Source organism: Equus quagga, chromosome 2, assembly GCF_021613505.1.
Source record: "Equus quagga isolate Etosha38 chromosome 2, UCLA_HA_Equagga_1.0, whole genome shotgun sequence".
In the NCBI taxonomy this organism is placed as follows: Eukaryota; Metazoa; Chordata; class Mammalia; order Perissodactyla; family Equidae; genus Equus; species Equus quagga.
Window position 1 is genome coordinate 173,755,696 of NC_060268.1, and position 19,157 is coordinate 173,774,852.

A 19,157-nucleotide genomic window follows, 5' to 3' on the forward strand; every position below is an offset into this window, starting at 1 on the left:
CTGCTCTGAGACTGGCCCCCGCCTCGTCTGAAATGCCTCAAATGTCTTTATCAATGCCAAAAATGCAGTGAGTGAAAGGGCTTTTTACTTAATTATTTCTGAAAACCAAAAAAGGGATACCATGTAGACAGATAACGAGAGTTGACACAGTGAAATTAAAATGCATGTTCAGGCAAAGACCTTCCAATGAGAGCCAGCACATGGAGAGTCTGTCCTGCCCAGCCCAGTGCGGCGGACACAGCAACGGCCGCTTCATTCTGTCTCTTGGAACAGTTTCCATTTTAAAACCCAGGCTATTGGCTTGCACAGGTTGCTTAGCAACCCACAGGCCAATCGTATTTGGTTTGAAAATGCCAACATCTGCACAACATTCAAAGTATAATTTTTAATTCAAACCCTTCTGTCTGGAGACAGGGAAGAAACTGTATCTTTAAAAAATAAAACCAAATTTATTTCTTCATACACTTTCCCCACCCACCCACCCACCCACCCTGAGCAATTCATGTTTGTGTTACTGCTTTCACAACTCCGTGTCTATTTTCCTTATCTCCAATCTCCTTTCTTTTTTTTTTAGGAAGATTAGCTCTGAGCTAACATGTGCTGCCAATCCTCCTCTTTTTGCTGAGGAAGACTGGCCCTGAGCTAACATCCATGCCCATCTTCCTCCACTTTATATGTGGGACACCTACCACAGCATGGCTTGCCAAGTGGTGCCATGTCCACACCCGGGATCCGAACCAGTGAACCCCAGGTGGCGAAGCGGAAGGTGCTAACTTAACTGCTGCGCCACCCGGCCAGCCCCTCCAATCTCCTTTTTGGGTAGAGAAGAGTAGAAAGGGGGAACAACTGGGACAGCTCTTCAGGTATCCAGAAGAAAAGGGGAAAAGCGTGTATCCCATTTTCAACGTCATTAGGAGCGCTTCAAAACAGAAGAGAAAAATAGTTTGGGCTCCATTTTGTTGAAAACTATGGTTATTGTGGATCCAAGTCCCGCCCCAGTCAGATGAAAATCAGGCTATGTCTCTTGACAGCTGCTCAGTGATGGGGCATTTGGTGTCCATGAAGACATTATTTGCTACATCTGGAGAATTCAACACTACTTCCTTCCCCCCAAAATAACTGAACCACATCTCCGAAATGACATCAGAGAAACCAACTAGCAGAGAAACTCAGACCCCAATAACTAATAAGGAGCGAACTTCATGATCTCTAAACACAAGTTACATTTTGAGGATCTTGGTCTCTGTTACAGCCAAACCGTCCATGCCTGCGTTCTGTTTTTGGCCTGGCCTTCCTTGGCAATTGCAACTTCCAGTTCTTGCCCCTGTCTAAATTCCTAGGTATCAATATATTTGCATGTTGTTTGGGTAACAATGCAACAGAAACCTCCTCAGGGAAATCAGATTTGGAAAGAATAAAGGCAACTCCAGAACAACACCTTTCTTTTAAAGAGCCCAAATGGCATCGCAAACTGATGCTATCATTCAACTGGCCTCTGCTCCAGTGAATACATTAGCCTCCGCTCCTTCCAGTATGCAGAGGTCAAATTACCTGCTGGAAAGCAAAGGAAGCCCTAAATCATCTGACGCAAGAACAAATAGCCAAGATAATCTGAGCAAGGAGGGGAACTGCAGGTCTCCACTTAGGGTGGGGTGCCCTTAACTGGACAACTCCTGCAGGGCTTTAACCAGGAGACCCTCCGGCAGAAACAAGTGCCCTGTGCTTTGATAAAGCAAAAACACACATACGCATTCCCCTCACCCCCACCCATTGTGAGGTTTTGGCCATTGGTTTCTGCCAAGCACATGAGATCTGATCACTGTTATCTCTGCTTGCATAACTACAAATGTTATCATTACTGCTCAACTGATACGGCTCTGTTTCACAAACACAAAGGAAGACTATATGTACACTTGCCCTCTCACAAGAAGGGCTGGTTTAAAAGAAAAAAAAAGAGAGAGAGAGAGAAGAAAAGGAAGAGGGGGCTGGGAGCCGAGAGGGGCAGGCCCGCTGAATGAGCCTTTCAGAAAGAATTATGTGATAGGTTTTGTGTGTGTGTGCGTTTTTTAAAACGCTGCTGCCAAAGCTAAGAATTGAAAAGTATTCAATGGGCATCATGTCAGAAACACAACGATTTATTTTGCTGGTTCATTTTCAAACATGAGCTTTCTCCTTGTTCCCTGAAATGTGTTTTGGGCCTGAATCTTCGAAATGTGAGGAACAGAAGTTCTGCAGAGAGCCGGGCCTGATTCAAGATCAACAAGGATTCGATTATAAATATGACAGTGGCATATCCCTGGCCCCCAAAGATACTCATCTGTTTGCCCAGACTGCAGACAGATTCTCCATCCAAAACTGCGTGGGGTAGCAGGGGCCCTCTGGCCAGCACCCCCGCCCCCAGCACAGAGGGCTCGGGTGATAAGCCCTCCGGCTCCAGCGTCACCTGCAGTGTCCGAGGGAGGCCTGGCGGTTGAGCTCCTCCAGACCAGAGCTTCCACACACATAGCAGGTTCGAATCACAGTTCTCAGAGTCAAGAGTACAAGAAACGCAACTTCCTTGTGTTCTGGTGCCATCCCACGAAGCTGCAGTCTTGTCACCGTTAATTCCCATTCTTCCTCCAGGATGGCATCGAAGTCCCTGGAGCCTCGCTCAGGCCTGGGTATGGGAGGCAGGCCGGAGAAGAGGGGGATCTGGTCCTGGCAGGGCTGTCCTTGGCTGGCCCTCTGTCCATGCCACTCTTGGCCAGACTGGGATACAGAGAGCCTGAGGCCAACAAAGCTTCGCCCTATCTTGTTTGGCTCCTTCTAGAAATCTGTACCTCATTTTTTTTAACACTGCATTTTTTTAAATTGAGAACTAATTCACATACTTTAAATTCTCCCTTCGAAAGTGTGCAGGGGCCGGCCCAGTGGTGCACTGGTTGAGTTCACACGTTCCGCTTCAGCAGCCTGGGGTTCGCCAGTTCGGATCCCGGGTGCAGACATGGCACCACTTGGCAAGCCATGCTGTGGCAGGTGTCCCATATAAAGTAGAGGAAGATGGGAACAGATGTTAGCTCAGGGCCAGTCTTCCTCAGCAAAAAAAGAGGAGGATTGGCGGCAGATGTTAGCTCAGGGCTAATCTTCCTCAAAAAATAAAATAAAATAAAATAAAAATTTTTTTTAAAAAAGAAAGTGTACAATTCAGTGGCTTCCAGTATATCTGTAAAGTTGTGCAACCATCACCACTATCTAATTCCAGAACATTTCATCACGCCCAAAAGAAACATGGCCTGTACCAAATTTTGAATTCATTCTTTTGGATTTTATTTTCTAAAGGGGTCCCAAATTGTTTGAACTCGAGCCCCATAAAGATTAAATCTACCCCTGGATTCAGAGACCTCCTGCAAAGGGACCTCAGGCCAGCCTCCTGAAGCCCACACGGCGGCCGTTTCCACTGCAGAACCAGACCCCCTGGGTGAGGGAGACCCAGACCCCTGGAAGGCAGATGCGCCACCTGCCTGAGGTTTCTGGTTTTGCTACCCCTTCCCCAGGGCACTGGGAGGCTGGAGTCCCTTCTGAAGGACACATCTGAGCCCCACTCTTCCTCCCCTGGGGTCTCTCCCCAGTCCTGGGAACTGTGGTGGCCTATCTCTTAATCTATTTCTCTGTTTACGCTCAAAAGACAAGAGTTTCCCTCTTTTGTTCTCTGAATTGTGTCTCCCTTCCCTAAGGCTGGGAAGAGAAAGCAGTAGCTGCCTCATCAAAGGTCACAAAATAACAGAAAGTAATGGTTACCAAAACCCCACTGGGGTGAATTCATCCAGTTACTGCCCTGATACGGGGAAACAATACAGCTTGGGGCTTTCAGAGACCTAAAGGTCGCTTCTCACACAGGAGCCCAACAGTGCTGCCAAGTGAGCTGATAGCAAGGACCCTCCTTGAAACTGATGCCACCTCCCCAAATAAGAGGGTAATTTTATTAGCTATCTTTAAAAAAAAAAAGGCCCAGGGTCCCTGTCTCCTTGCCACCACAAGCTGAGTGGCTTGATCAGGAGACCCAGGAGTTGTGCTTGTGTGGACCAAGCCCTACTTAGGGAGTCAGGGCCCTGGGTCCTGGTCTACCAAGAAATCACTAATTTGGGGTTATTAATTCACTTTCTCATTCTGAACCTCAGTATACCACCAAATTGCAGCACAAACTTTTTGGGAGATCCCGTCTCCCTTCCAAGCTACACTTGATTTGTGTTTTTATTTGATTTCATCTAATTAAAAGATTGAGAAATGGATGGAAGGGGCATAAAAGAGCCCAGAAGTCCCCTCGGGTGGCCTAGGCCAGACTCTTGAGGGTCACCACGTACTCCCCTGGAAGAATACTGGCCGAATGATGGAGCCAGTCCAGGTGAGGGAGCCAAAGGTCAGTGCCCTCTTCGTCAGAGAGGGCGGACCTGAGGTTGGAGCCATCACAAAGCGTCCAGATAATGGTGGTGATGCAATGGTGACAGTGATGATGGCAGCAGCTCTCTTGTGTTTACAACTTGCTAGGCTCCGTGTGGAGCAGCTCACATACGGGGCTTTGTTTGCTTTTCATCGCCAGTCTACGACGTAGGTACTGTTATTAATCCCCATTTTACAGATAAGGAAAAAACACATTCGAGAGGCTAAAAGTTTGAGCAGGGTCATACCACTAGGTGTTAAGGAACAGTACTTTTATCCCATCTGCCTGCCCTGGAGTCTTGCTCTTTGCTCATTCCAATACACTCTGCTTCTTTAAGCAGGTAAAGCCGAGAATGGGCCACCCTCTGGTTCCAGGGCACAAAGATGCCCTTCCCAGCCTGCACCAAACACTGGAGTGGGTTTGGGTTTCCCTCAAGTCAGGACTGAACTTTTACTGCTTTGCTTGCCGTTGGAAACGGAGTCTAACTAACCTCAAAAGCAACTACCTCAATTACCTAGAAGGGAAAATGGATCCCAGACTCACACCACACAATCAAATAAATTCCAGCTGTACCAAAGATTCAACAGTACAATGAAATTATGAAATACAAGAAAAAATCATAAAATGGTGTTATAATGTTGGAATAGGGAAGGCCATTATAAAGAGCCACTTAACCCAAAAATCTTAAAAAGAAAGAGGGAAGCGCTTTCTCTGGAGAAGAAACTACAATATTATTAATAAAGCTGAAAGATAAATGACCAGCTTATTACAGACTTAGGCCTCATTCACTTTATACATATCTCCTAAAAAGCAAAAGATCAATAATCCATCAGAAAATATAGGCAGAGTCTACAAAAAGTTCAAGCAAAGAAATTACAAAAGGCTCTTAAAATATATTAAAAGGTGTACAGCCTTGCTTATAATAAGAACATGCCAAATTAAAACTCCCCATCTTGTTGGCAAAGATCTACAGGGCTCAGCAACCGTGTGGGGAAATACAGCTTCACCCAGTGCTGGAAGGCGTGAGCATCCACTCGGCCTCCAGGGAGAGCAATTATGCAATCTACCTTTGATCCTGCAATTCCCTTTTAGGGGATTAGCCTACAAATACACCCAGATATGTAGGAAGTGATGACATACAAGAATATTTATTGTATCATTTTTTTAGCAGTAAAAGGTTGGAAGTAACCCAAATTATCTGAGTAGAAAACTGATTAAATAAACTGTGGGACAGAATGCTACGCAGATATTAAAAAGGATGCAAAAGAATGGAGTTGGAGCCGTACTTCACACTGTGTACAAAAACTATCTCAAAATGGATCAAAGACCTAAACGTAACAGCTAAAACAATTAATCTCTTAAAAGAAAACACAGAGGTAAATTTTTGTGACTTTGGTTTGACAGTGGAGTCTCAGATATGACACCAAAAAACAGCAACAACAAAAAATAGATAAATTGGACTTTACCAAAGTTTAAAACTTTTGTGCATCAAGTGGCTTTCCATCCCTTTCTAGTGGTCGAGATATTGAAGTGAGGACGTGATGGTTTCTCTGGGGTGAAATTCCAGATTTCCTCGGGTCTTCCCGTGGGAGCTGTGATCAACTGTGCTGACAACACAGTACACCCAGCAGTGATAATTCGACAATGAAAGTCATATCAGAGAAAAGATGGCATGTTTCCTTATTTTGAAGATAATGTAGGGGTCACAGTGAAAAGTAAAGGCAAAATGAAAGGTTCTGCCATCAGGACCAACTGCAAAAGCCGTGCAGGCTTGCGGTCCATCCCATGCTGGCAGCATTGCATGATTCTTCAGTGTATTTATAAAAAAAAAAAGAAAGAAAGAAAGAAAAAATCATTAAAAATTATTTGCTGCAAAAATTAAAAAGTGAAAGAACAACCCACAGAATGGGAGAAAATATTTGCAAATCATATATCTGATAAAGATCTAGTGTGTAGAATATACAAAAACTATCATAACAACCACAAAAACAACAAACAACTCAATTAAAAAAATGGGCAAGAATCTGAACAGACATTTCTCCAAAGAAGAGACACAAATGGGCAATAAGCACATGAAAAGGTGCTCAGCATCGTTAGTCATTAGAGAAATGCAAATCAAAACCGCAACAAGAATCCACTTCACACCTACTAGGCCAGCTATAATAATAAAAATTTAAAAAAATGGAAAATAACAAGCATTTGTCGAGGATGTGGACAATTTGGAACCCTCCTGCATTGCTACTGGAAATGTGAAATGGCGCGGCTGCTTTGGAAAACAGTTTGATGGGTCCTCAAAAAGTAAAACACAGAATTACCATATGACCCAGTAATTCCACTCCTAGGTGTGTACCCAAGAGAGGTGAAAACAGGTGTTCAAATAAACTTTTGAACATGAATGTTCATAGCAGCATTATTCATAACAGCCAAAAAGTGAAAGCAACCCAATGTTCAAGGAAGAACGGAGAAACAGTGTGTGGTATACCCATACGATGGAATATGATTCGGCATTAAAAAGGACAGAAGTACTGATGTGTGCTACCACATGGATGAGCCTTAAAAACATCATTTAACTGAAAGAAGCCAGACAAAAAAGGCCACATGTTGTGTGATTCCGTGTGTACGAAATGTCCAGAATAGGCAAACCCATAGAGACAGAAAGGAGATTAATCGTTGTCAAGGGCTGGACAAAGGGGCATAGGGAGCAACTGCTTAATGAGTATGGAGTTTCTTTTTGAAGTGGTGAAAATGTTCTGGAATTGGTTGCACAACATTGTGAACGTACTGGAAGCCACTGAATTATACACTAAAATGGTTAAAATGGTGAATTTTATGCTATGTAAGTTTTACCTCAATACAAAAAAAAAGGATGAGGAAGTCCTTTATGTACCAATAGAAATAATCCTCAAAACATATATTTTAAATAAAAAGAAGCAAGTATGCCACTGCAGAACAGTAAGTGAACGTGCTATCATTTGTTTTCGTTGAAATGCATTAAGTGACCAAGTTTTAATATTACTTGCCTCTCTGGGAGCAGAAGCAGAGAAACAGACCCACCCCTGGGCCATCTCCAGGCTCAGGGGAGGAACACGGCCTCCTCCAAGGAGGACGTGGCTGCTGACGGAGCCCTTGCCAAGGCTGATGGGCCTGGATTACCCAGGGTGCAAAATCAGGCTGCGCCCGGTCACCCACTCTCATGTCGGGTCCAGTGCAAGCAGTCACCCCTTGGGGCTCATGCCCTCTGGCACAGCCCCAGAGGGCCCATCCTAACCAACTGAGCAGGGTAACCTGGCAGACTGACCTGTTTGGAGCCCTGTTGTGTACCTTTTCTCCACAACGAAAGGTGAGCCCTCAGACAACCAGTCTGCTCCACTGCAGATGCTTCAGCTCAGAGGAGTTGTAAATTCAGCTCTGTTACGGCCTGAATGTTAGTGTCCCCCCACCAAGTTCACATGATGAAGCCCTAACCCCCAGTGGGATGGCAGTAGGAGGTAGGGCCTTTGGGAGGTGATTGCATTTAGATGACATCGTGAGGATGGGGCGGCATAATGGGCTTAGTGTCCCTATAAGAAGAGAAAGAAACGAGAGCTCACTCTCTCCTCCATGTGAGGACACAGTGAGAAGACCATCTGCAAAGCACGAAGGAGACCTCACCGAACACCGACTCTGCCGGCGCCTTGATCTTGGACTTCCCAGCTTCTAGAACAGTGAGAAATAAATGTCTGTTCTTTATGCCACCCAGTCTATGGTATCTTGTTACAGCAGCCTAAACGGACCAGGACAATCTCTAAGACGGCCCAGAGGGAGAACAAAAGGGCCGAGTTCACCTGCCCAGCACGTGTGGAGTCAGGATGAACTGGGAGCCCCAGCCCTGCCCTTGGCTCCTGGGTGCCCCTCCGGTGTGAGCATTTTACCATGCCAAGTGCCATTTTAGTGTAAAAGATAAGCGTTTTCATATAGCATGGCCCATAGTGCAAGCCAACTACTTCACCTGGTGCTCTACTGAAAAAAAAAATGTGCTCAGTTCCAACACTGGAGGAAAAATTGGCTGGAAGCACTTCTTGAGAGACAGCACAGTGCTGTATTTTATGGGTGCTTTCAGGGATTTTCAAGGATAATTTTGACTATATGTGATTCTCGCTTCATGTGATGGCTTTAGAATCTAACCCCTGAGTTAGACGTGACTCCACTGTAATAACAACAGAGTACAGGGGCCGGTCCGGTGGCGCAGCGGTTAAGTGCGCACGTTCCGCTTTGGTGGCCCGGGGTTCGCCAGTTCAGATCCCAGGTGAGGACATGGCACCACTTGGCAAGCCATGCTGTGGTAGGCGTCCCACATAGAAAGTAGAGGAAGATGGGCACGGATGTTAGCTCAGGGCCAGTCTTCCTCAAAAAAAAGAAAAAAAAGAAAAAAAAAAACAGAGTACAACCGAGAGTTCTGCATGTACCAAATGAGAATGGAGAGATGGGGCCAGTTGCATAGATGCTACCCAAAGTTTCCCCAAACACCCCACACCAGCCCCTCCTACAAGCAGGTCTGGATCACATTCGTTATGCAACACATGTTGCACAGGGAAGAGCCTGCATGTGTCCAAATTTACTATGTTCCTAGTTATCTACTTAAAAATCTCATCCAAATTACAGTCAATAATAGCCCCATTGAGAGATCAGTGGCAGCCCAATCTGAGACCCAAAGCCCACATTCCGTCTACTCCACCATATTGTCTTCTTCTCCTGCTGAATCACACTGATTATTTCAGCTCACCTGTTTTTTTCCCCTTACACTAATTTACTTCTTCAATTACCTCCAATTTAGTCCCTTCTACTCAGACATCTTCCTCGTGTGCAGATGCTCACTGGGGAGATCTTAAGACTGCTCTCACCCAGAAATGCATCCTTAGGCACACATACCCAAGCCGACCTGCTGGGTCCCTGAACCTACACTATTGCATCGTGGGTCACTTTCTCCAGTAGCTTCTTGGCCATTCCACTAACATTTCTAGTGTCTTTCTAACCCCCATGGCACTCCAAATACTGCTTGCTTCCAGGACTACCTGCAGCTCTTATTATTTTCCTGTCATTGATTTCGTGCTGGGGTTTCTAACTACTCAATACAGATCCCATGCTTTCATTTCTTTTCTGCCCTTGGAATCCGAAACATCTCCCAATTTACTACCATCTGCTACCTTAATTAATAGGCTGTTTACCTCCCCTGTAAGACCTTGCAGTGATTCTCTTGGACTCCATCCCTAACTTTGTGCACATTGCAGGCTCTCATTAGTCTTGCTTTATAATCCAGCTTTCAATCTATTTGACAGCTCTCATCTCCAAGCCAATTTGAATTACATTTTTCTTGTAAGATTTCAGAAGACACAAACACGCTTTTTCCAACCTGGAACAAATTACATCTACTACATTCCCTCTGTCCACTCCTTTTATAATTTGAAGGGAACAACAACAACAAAAAACCCTGCAATCTGGTTTGTTTGATATAAATTCAGTGGTTCCTTCTCTGCATTGATGTCTCAGATTTGCATTACGATCTCCAAGGAGATCGTTTTAACATGACGTGGCATCTTCTTCCAGCCTCCCTTCACCCCAGCACCGTCACTAGTGGATTTGAATTGCACACAATGGAGTTGTACCCAAATGCGTAACTGAAGATATAAATGAGTAAAGTGTACGGACCTGTTTACCATCATTTACCATGAGTGGGGACTGGTTAATCGTTCAGAATAGAAAACAACTCATCAGCAGAATTTTTGTTATTGTTACATGAAATGACCATTGTTGCAAGTGTTCATTAAATGCAATCATCTTCTGTTCTTTCTTCATAGGTCCCGTGTAATGAAGCGGAAGGAGGAAGAGAGAAGGTTAGCATGCATTAAACACCTATTCTGTATCAAGTCCTGAGTTAGGGATTGGCTTCATACGCTTGATTTCAGCAATGAGTTTTAAATCTGGCTTCATCCGCATCACCTGAAGATTCTGGAAAGAGGCTGACTTCCAGACCCTATGCCTAGATCTTCTAAGTCAGGAGTTTTGGGGTGGGGCTCAGGAATCTGGGTTTTTCTAAAGCATTACGAGCGCTGTTTTGATTACTAAGTGAATTTGGGAAGCGCAGAATTCTCAAAGCAGCCCAGAAATGTCCATTTCAGTCTTCTTGTCGGTCATTTGTTGGATGAGGAAACTAGGGCTCAGAGAGCTTCAATAATTTGCCAGCGTCACAGACTAGGCAATCATAAACCCTCATTAAAGATGAGTCTGTGGGGCTGGCCCGGTGGCTGAGTAGTTAAGTTCACGAGCTCCACTTTGGCAGCTTGGGGTTTGCCAGTTTGGATCCTGGGCGTGGACCTAGCACCGCTCATCAAACCATACTGTGGTGGCATCCCAGATAGAAGAGCTAGAACGACTTGCAGGTAGGATGTGCAACTATGTACTGGGGCTTTGGGGAGAAAAAAAAAAAGAGAGGAAGATTGGCAACAGATGTTAGCTCAGGGCCAATCTTCCTCACACACACACAAAAAAAGTCTATAGGATTCTGGAGCCCATCCTTTCTCCATGATCTCACAGATCCTCCATTTTGATGGGAAGTAATTTTTTTATTGTCGTTGGAGATGCCACAGCATCATTTTTATGAAAATGAATAACTATTCACCATTTTTCAAAAGACATTTGATGTACACCAGTGTTCACAGCTGCATTATTCATAATAGCCAAAATGTGTAAACAACCCATGTGCACCAGTAGATGAATGGAGAAACAGAATGTGATATATATTTACTATATATTAGTAAAAAGGAATGAAATTCTCTACCACATGCTACAACACACATGAACCTTGAAAACATTACGCTTCTATGAGATAGCTAGAGTAGTCAAATTCATAGAGACAGAGGGTAGACTGGTAGTTACCAGGGGCTGGGGAGGAGGAGGGGGAGTTATTTAATGGGTACAGAATTTCTGTTTAGGATGACGAAATGGATAGTGGTGACAGTTACGCGACATTGCAAATGTTCTTAATGCCATTGAATTATATACTTAAAAATGGTTAAAATGATAAAGTTTATGTTAAGTATATTTTATCACAATAAAAAAAGCACACAAAAGACATTTGGAAGCAATGGGAGCTTAAGCCATATACTTATGCCCCCGGGACATGCCCCAAGAGTGAGAGTCTGAAGTAAACCCCTGAGATTTTCTTTTAATTTCACCTGAAGTTGAATGAACAACAGATTTCTGGTTAATTGAAGGTTCCAGTTGGTCATGTCTTCATGTATTTTACTTGTATTTTACTCTTTGCTCATTTTTTCTGAGAGAAGAGTGGAAAGAAATCTTTCAGCCTGTAGAGGAGGAAGTAATCCCACGTAGAAGGGCAAGTACATTGCCCTGGGCATCAGGAGGTGTGAGGGCAATTCTGCAACCTGCATGAGGGATAGTCCCGGTCAGTTGACATTTTTTGAGCTTGCAAGTTCTCCCCTGTCGGAGGAGAGGCTGTGGCTGGTGATCTGCTGCTTGCCCCCATTTTTCTAGGAGCATTCCTGCCCTGGCTGAGCATATGGCCCAAGTTGAGCAAAACACAGCCCTTCTCCTGGATTTTTTTTTTTTTTTTTTAACTGTACAGACTGGAAACATCCTTCCTTCTTTTTGGCTACAAGTCCCAAGGTTCAACCCTAAAGTGTCAAGCAGGCCTGGCCACCTCTGGTGGATAAGCTTTGAGGGTACCCCACAGGGTTGCAGGATGCTGGAGTGGGTGGAGCCCCTGTGCCAGGGCCTGTTCCTGAGACCCTGGAGCTGCCTGGCCCCAGGGGCCCAGCCTTTAGTTCCGGAAGACACCGCTCCGTCTTTTCCATAGCGTCTCTTTATTTCTTGAGTAGGCTTCTGGCATCTGCAATACAAGGAGTCCTGACCACTACAGCACACATTTGATGAATTGAGTGCTAACATTTCTTCTGTTTGTTTTTTTTTTTTTAGTTTCTTTAGCTTTATTGAGGTATCCTTGACAAATAAATATTGTATATATTTAAGATGTACAACTTGATGCTTGATATAGATTATGAAATGATCACCACAATCAAGCTAATTAAAATATCCATCACCTCACATAGTTACCTTTGTGGGTGTGTGTGATGAGGACTCTCAAGATCTGCCCTCTCAGTAAATGCAAGTGTACGGTCATCACGCTGTGCGTTAGCTCCCCAGACCTTACTCATCCTGTATAACTGAAAGGGTGTACCCTTTGACCAACATCCCCTCATTTCCCCCACCCCGGCAACCTCTGTCAACCACCATTCTGTTCTGTGCTTCTGAGTTTGACTATTTTCTATTCCACATATAAGTGAGGTCGTGCAGTATTTGTCTTTCTGTGTCTGGTTTATTTCACTTAGTGTAATATCCTCCAGATTCATCTATGTTGTCGCAAATGGTAAGATTGCCTTCTTTTGTAAGGCTGAATAATTTTCTATTTTATATATATATACCACATTTTCTTTGTCCACTTGTCAGTGGACATTTAAAAAATAAAAACATACATATAAAAAACGAATTTAAATCCTCTGATCCTGAGAAAGTCATTCCATACCAATTTAACCAAACGAAAAGTTTCCCTTTGTGAAGTGTCTCATCTGAGACAGAGGGTGGCCAGCACAGATGACACGAAGACCTTCTCCAGCTCCAGAGTCTTCCCATTCAGATGCCATATAAGAACAGGAGATAGAGAAGGGAGAATTATGGAATAATTTAAAATAATTAATTTACATTTTTAATTTGGTTTGAGGAGCTGTTGAAGGACATTTTCTCCTCTCCTATGTTTTTCTAGATGATTTGTATCATCAAGGAAGACGTGATTGCATCTTCCAGATCAAAGATACTGAAAAAGGATGCCTGTCAAAGAAGACTTTAGGCACGTGACAGTGATGGCTCTTGAACAAAAACTATGATCTGTTCTTTCTGAGAAAGAAAGAGGGTAGGACTCTCCAGTGCAGGCCCAGCATTTAGTTGCAGCAGAGGGAGTTACAAGCTGGAGAAGAAATGCAACGACGGCCGGTCCAGATTTATCCTACGGCTGTGAGTCTGTTTGATCACGATGGACATTGTGGTGAGGGACATCCATCCCAGGGTGGAAAATGAGCAGGCTAATTTATCATCACACTGAAGGAAAATTCCATCATCTAGGCATGGGAGTGAATCAACACAGATCTCCTGAGAGGCCGGAAGAGGGCTAAGGATTAACGCAAGACCTGCTAAAGCCGCAGGAACGGTGCAGGCTTTAACTAAACTTGAGGTTTTGTTAGAAACACTTTTTGTCCTCCTTTAATAGTTAACCTGACCCCAGCTCAAGAATCCAAGATGTTGAGTCGTCTTTGTGCACCTGGAGAAAACCTTCAAGCCTTAATTACTTATAATCTTGGTTCCAGCAATAATCTCAGCAATGCTGCTATAGCCCTCCTCTTTTACAGCTCCCAGATGCTCCAAACCAACAGATATCTTATCTCCGGCAGGAGACTCTGTTTTTTATGATTTTAAAACATAGCTTGAAAAAGTCTCCATCTTATCTCGGAGCAGAAGTGGTGTCACTTGCCAGCCCAAATATTCTAGTAAGAGTTTTCCCTCTCACTCAGCTGCCACAGCTGCCTCTTTCAGCCCAGCCAGACTCCTGCTGAGATAAAAATACAACTCATTTAGGTCAATGATTAAATTGAAAGTTATAATATTACCAATTAAGTTTGAGCAAAGAAAGAACAAAAAAAAAACCCCAAACACATTCTTTGAGATTGTCACCACCATACCTGTCCTCTCAAACAACAACCCCCCCACCACCACGTGCCACCCCCACCCAAAAGCAGAAAGTCTTATGAAAGCACTTGAGAAGTCTCCCCCGAAGGCCTTGTCACTAGGGTCTCCGCTTTCAATCTCAGAACAACTACTTATTGTCTCCGAAGCACATTTTTATCTGAGAGCCTGTGTGCTCACTGGGTTGTGGAAGAAACCTTGCGGAGTCAAGCGGTTTTCCGGAGATTGCCAGCCCTGGAGGAGCTGGGGAGGAAGATGTGCACTGGGAGGAGAAACCGAGGAGACCATGCGGAGAATTATTTATAGTGCATATGACTCAGGGGTGGTGAAGACAGGTAACACCTCTGAAGACTAAAATAGCTATCAAGGTAAGGCATTGCTGTGCGACACGGCCAGGATGCGGGTACGGCGCGCGGCGCACCTAGGATGCAGAGGTCCCCAACTCTCAGGTGCCCTCCCTGTGCCTCCTTAAAATTGGCGCACTGGGTGCCTCTCTTGCCTCACCTTAGTCCCAGCCCTGTGCTCCGCAGATCCCTAAGGACGGCAATAACCGCTTCTGGTCTCTCGTCTCGGCTTGTTTAAAATCTGACTTAGTGAGGGGGCGTGCGGGTTATAGCAAGCTGAAGCTTGTCTGCCGAGTTGGCGATACAGTTAACAGTTCACACACCTTGGCCAGCCATGTCTTCTGACCCATCCCACAATCACAAACACTCTCCCATTGATTCCCAACCCAGGAAAGTCCCGAGTGGCCTGGACAAGGAGTGAGGGCTCTGCCCCAGATCTCACTCCAGGAGAGTCCCCAGCTGCAGACGGGCGGTGTTCTTGCTTCACTGTGCTTTAGAGGGCCTATTATCCTGTGATGATGGGCTGATGGTTCTCAAGTAATTAAACAATGCCAGGAGTCTTTTAAACAATCCCCTAATTACTAGTCTCACCACCAGAATTACACCCTCCAAATCCTAGTTGATGCTGCTGAAGACTTTTGGGAGCGACAGACGATGGGAGAAAGGTCCCAGGAGAGCGTCTCGTCTGGGGTTGAGATGTGTGAGGGGGTACAGTTTCCCAGCGTGGTGGCACAATCTGGACAGCGGTTTCAGGGGTTTCCAGTGGACCGGCTCAGCCCCCAAACCACGAAGAGCCTCTGGCTGAGACCCAGACTGGTAGGGATGTTTTGCTTTGTTTTGTTTTTTTTAAGAGCAGTTTTAACTTTACAGAAAAATGATCAGAAAGTCCAGAGAGTTCTGTATAACCTCTCGCCTCTCCCTCTCCTTTCCCCATTATTAACATCTCCCATGAGCTTGGTGCATTTGTCACAATTGATGCACTGATGTGATACATTGTTATTAACTAAAGTTCTAGTTCACCCGAAGACTCACTCTTGGTGTTGCTTTCTGTGGATTTTGGGAAATGTGTAATGACATGTATCCACATTATAGAATCATACCGAGTCGTTTTACTGCCCTAAACATCCCCTGGGAGCCACCTGTTCATCCCTCTCTCCCTCCAAACTGACAGAGATGTATTTTGAACCCAAATTTGCTAGAGAAATTTGTGTATTTGTCTCTTTTTTTTCCTTGAAAGTAAATGGTGGTGATTCCTTCCGGTCATGGGATCGTCATAAAGCTGAGCTCTCGAATTCTCATGGAGCCTGGTCAAGAACACACAGTACCTCCCTCATCCGCTGTACCGTTTGGGAAACGTAAGCTAGTCCCTGGACCACAGCAGCCTCTCTCCGGGAGCCCAGTGGCAGAGCCAAGCTCGGTGCCTGCCCATGTTCTAACCCTCATGTTACCCCACAACAGATGGACACACAGGAAGTCCCAACTGTGCTGAACACGACAGACGAGTAGTACCCAGAAACTGTGAGAATACAGAGAAAAGACAGAGCTCGTCAGCTCAGAGCAGTGGTTCTCAAAGTATCACCCAGGCACCCCTGGTGGTCCCCGAGAACTTCTCAGGGATTCATGGGTTTAAGCTATTTTGATAACAATATTAAGAAGTTATCTGCTTTTTTCACTCTCATTGTCTGAAAAGTGTATAGTGGAGTTTTCCAGAGCCTACGTGATTTGTGGTATCACAATAGATGGAATGCCTAAGCGGATACAAGAATCCAGCTATCTTCTCTTAAGCCAGATAATAAAGAGTTTTGCAAAATGTAAAATAATGCCACTTTTCCCTGTTTTTTGTTCTGGAAAATATAGTCAATTTTCATTTTAAAAGTCATGTGTGTTATATGTGATAGGTTTATTACTATTATTTTATGTGAAATAAACACTTTTATGTTTTTCCCAGTTTTCATTTCTAATGTGATAAAGATTGATAAATATAATCCACATTAACACAAGCTTTTGGAATCATCGAGAATTTTTAAGAATGTAAAGGAGTCCTGAGACCAAAGAGTTTGAGAACCACTGATTTATAGCAAAGGGTTTGGAGTCGGACAGACCTGGGTTGAAAACACAATTCTGCCATTTGAACGAGTTATTTGCCCCCCTCCTTACAGCCTTCATTTCTTTGTCCATAAAATGGTGATAATAATGTTTATAATCATTATATTATAGAATCATATAATAATAACTCCATGGGGTGGTTGCAAAGATTAATGATCTGGCTTATAAAAAGCCCCCTGCGTGGTCCCTGGTGTAGATGAGGCAGTCAACAGACAGTGAAAGAAGGAGGGTAAGAAAGTTTAAAACTTCATTCTCATTCTTAAAATGCATAAATAGCGAGGTTGTTCTGTTGTGCATGAAACAACAGTAAATTACAAAAGGGGTCTTCTCCCCATCTCCGTACTACAAGCAATGGTTTAGGACTGAAGTTGGCGGGCCTTGAAAGACGAGGGAATTTACATGAACAGAAGGGAAGAATATTTCTCTTCTGCTCTTGCAGAAAAATAGCATGAATGAAGGCTTGGAAAGAGCAGTGAGCAAAGCCTGTCCATGGGACCTTGAACAGACCAGCTGTCCTGCTCATGCACACACTCATGCATACCCACGCACACATGTCCACACTGAATGAGTATAGAGACATGAAAGTGACCATTTCTAAAGTCGAGCTTCACATACAGTCATAATTAACAGGACCTTCATGCATCACAGCCTCATGAATACACAGTTACCACCGTCTCCTCTGTTGCTTTCCAACCCTCGTCTGCCCATCGTAATCCCAGGCCCCACCCAGAGATGTGGATCGTCTAGGTGTGGGGCAGAACCCAGGCATCCATATTTTTATAAAAGCACCAAATGTGCAACCAGAGGAGAGCCCTCCAGTCCACTGTGGGCAGGCACCCAAGAAAGACCAGAGCGTTTCTGCCTGCAGGAGGGCATCTGTAACATAACTGGAAAGACGAGCCATAGGAGGTAGTCAAGCCACTCTGCTGTGAGTTGACAAGGCTGAGAGCCAAGGGAAGCAAGATAAGCAAGAGGCATCATGGGTGGCGAGAGAGGGCAGGAGAGAGCACCGTGGACTGAGGCATCCTCCAGACCTCAGCAGAAACTGGACAGCACATTTAGGATAGTTGTGGTTGGTGTGAGGGGAGCCACAGGGAGAGTGCAGGGACATGGGGACAGCACCGCCAGGCCCCCCCAGACCCAATGGGGCAAGGGAGGGCACGGTTACTGTACCCCAGGGGATCCTCGTGTGGTGAGTCCACCTTGAGAGGAGCAGGGACCTGGGGTCAAGTGGCAATGCCAACCTGAGGTGACCTCACAGGGAGGAAGCTGGGGATAGATATGAAAGGAATAAATATCCCAAACTCTCTCTTCCCTTCCTCTGATCCCAAACACAACGGAAGCCAGTGGCCTGCTTGTGTGTCCATACATGTCAGCCTCTGGGGCAGAGAGAGGTGGGGAGGGTGGACAGTGGCTCCACAGGGCCAAATGGGAGACATCAGCCTCGGTAAGACGGTCGGAGGAGGGTTCTGAGCAATTATGCATGTCCACCTAGCCCTGGAGGAGGGGATGCCGCTATCCACACCAGGAGGCCACGTGAGCCACCCTGACCACGGCCTGAGCGTGCTGAACACACGAGACTTGCCAGCCTGTGCTGGGCACTTCTCCTACAGCCCCGGGAGCCCCACAAACCAGTTAAGTAGAGATTGTGACGTGTGGATGCTGAAGCTCAAAGAAATTAGATAATCCGTCTGCCACGGCAAAGCCAGACAACGACCAGGCAGGATTCAAACCCAGGTCCTTCGTACGGGAGTTTGGGCTCTGGCCCTTCTGCCCCCCACCTCTTCCCGGAAAAGAAGGTGTGAGAGTCTGGAACAAGGAGAGTTATCCCTGGACACCTGCCTCCTGCAACTCACACAACTGTGAGTGATCGTGTCAGTCAGGAGGAGCTGGGCTATGACATCGTAACAAACTGACCAAGTCGTTTAGATGCTGAACCCCAGGAAAGTTTGTTTCTCACCCCCATCACATGTCCAGTGCAGGGGGGCCAGGGGACTCTGCTCGTTGTCGTCAGTGGGGACGCGTGGACCCATCTCCGCAGTTGCTGTACTAGGGGAAGGGAACACAACCGAGTAAATATTTCTTACCTACGAAGCTCCACACATCACTTCTACACATATTTTGTGGTCCAGAGCCAGTCACACGGCCCTGCCAAACCTCACAGCGGCGGGCAGGCACTCTGCTCCCGGGTACCACGTCCTAGCGGCCTCCACGCTCACTTTCTTCGGGCTCTTATGACGTGCTGGGCATCACGCTGAGCGGTTTGCGTGTATCATCTCATTTGAACCCCACGACAGTCTATGAGGTAGAGCGTATTTATAGTCCCTCTTCACAAATGAGGACTATAAAGCACAGAGAGGTTGAATAATTTGCCAAGGTCACACAGGTAGCAGGAAAGAGGGCCGTGATTTGAATCCAAGTAGCCCAACACACTTAACCACTGGACTCTCATCACTTACTGATCGTTCAACTAATAATTATTTGCGCAGGGCCTAAGAGAG

At 45.4% G+C, this 19,157-nt stretch overlaps 1 long non-coding RNA gene across 1 annotated transcript; it reads left to right on the forward strand.

Moving 5' to 3' along the window:
* Positions 1-14,592: 14,592 nt before the first annotated feature.
* On the forward strand, positions 14,593-16,492 carry LOC124235810 (uncharacterized). The gene is made up of 2 exons (XR_006887574.1): positions 14,593-15,366; positions 15,788-16,492. It is a non-coding gene; the product is annotated as an uncharacterized LOC124235810 (long non-coding RNA).
* Positions 16,493-19,157: the final 2,665 nt, after the last annotated feature.